Raw genomic sequence first — 1,607 nt, forward strand, 5'->3', positions numbered from 1 at the left:
AGTGAAACTTGATTAACAGAAGTAAAATTGCAAAAAAATAAAAGGGAGAAGGTAAATTGACAAAATCTTAAAATGCAGAAGAATTAAATTACAGAAACTTAAAGTACAAGAAAGTAAAAGAGCTGAAACTTAAATTGCAAGAAATATAAATAACTAAAACATAAAGTGAAAGAAATTTAAATTGCTGAATCTAAATTGACAAGAAACTTAAATTGCATCAAGAATAAAGGGATTTGGGTACTGGGATTCAAAATTGAGCTGGAAAATGTAGATCGAAGTAAATCAGAGAACTATGAGATGAAGAGATTCAGATCTAGATCTCAGTAGCAAAACAGAAATGGAAAATTTTAGAAGAATCAAAACAGCAAGAAGACTTAGATCAATTATGAAATCCTAAAGAGAAATTGACAAATTCAGTGAAGTAACAAAAACAGAAAGCCAATCTAAATCTCAATTACTCTCTTGACCAAAAAGAAAGAAGAAATTGCAGAAGAAATTAAATGGACACAGAAAAGAAGATTGAGATGAAATTTAGTGAACGCTGCGTTCACTTCTCTTGGTGCGCCAATTTGGTGCGCAATGTGCTCCTACTAGCGTTCCCTTAGCGAACGCTAGGTTCACTTCTTGAGCACTCTTCCTTGGCTTCTTTGGTGCACAGCACCATTTGGTGCACTTATTCCCCCACTAGCGGTCCCTTACTGAGCGTTCCGCTCAGTATTTGAGCGCTGCTTAGCGCTCCCTTGGTTGAGCGCTTCTCCTAGCGCTCCCTTGGTTGAGCGCTACGCTCAATATTTGAGTGCTCCTTAGTGTGAGAGGCACAAGGCTTCCTCCCCAATTGTGAAATCCACGAAAAAGGTGGAAAAGTGAGCACCACGCTCACTAGAGAAGTGAACACTAGCTGCTTGTGTTCCAAAGCGTGGCGTTCTCTTTCCTAATGTAACGCTTTACTGTTTTGCCTCCTCCTTTCTTCATTTCTTCACCTACAAGCAACCAAACAAGCAATCAAAGTCTCACCAAAATTACAAGGTCTTTGCATCATTCATAAAATCAATTAATTCTAGCATGAACCTTATGATTTTGTGTAAAATAAATGATGTTTGATTGATTCAAAATAATCATGAAAATCCACTCCAATCACTTACTTATTGTGCAAGAAAGTGCATAAAACTTAATGAAACAAGTGAAAAATACTTGTAAAACTAGCATAAGATGACTTGTCATCACAACACCAAACTTGAATCTTGCTTGTCCCCGAGCAAGCATTAAACTTGAGAAGAAATGAAACAAAACAGAGAAGTATATATGTCCTTATTTATCATGTAATTGAATTAGGACCATGGGGTTTTATGCAGGCCAAAAATGCAGCTCACTTATTCTTTACTGATAGATATGAATTGTCTCTTTGAGGATTCAGTAGAGTTGCTGCTATAATGCCTTATTCTTGTATTGATCCCTGTTAGCTTTTTCCTTCTTTCTTTTGCTTAGAAACTTATTTTTCAATGATGGCTCAATGTCAAGTGTTGCAGCAGCCTTTTGGCTCAATTTTTCTCAACACCTCTTCACTACAGACACTTGGCTCACAATTCTTCTTAGGAACATTGATGCCC

Source organism: Arachis hypogaea, chromosome 18, assembly GCF_003086295.3.
Source record: "Arachis hypogaea cultivar Tifrunner chromosome 18, arahy.Tifrunner.gnm2.J5K5, whole genome shotgun sequence".
In the NCBI taxonomy this organism is placed as follows: domain Eukaryota; kingdom Viridiplantae; phylum Streptophyta; class Magnoliopsida; order Fabales; family Fabaceae; genus Arachis; species Arachis hypogaea.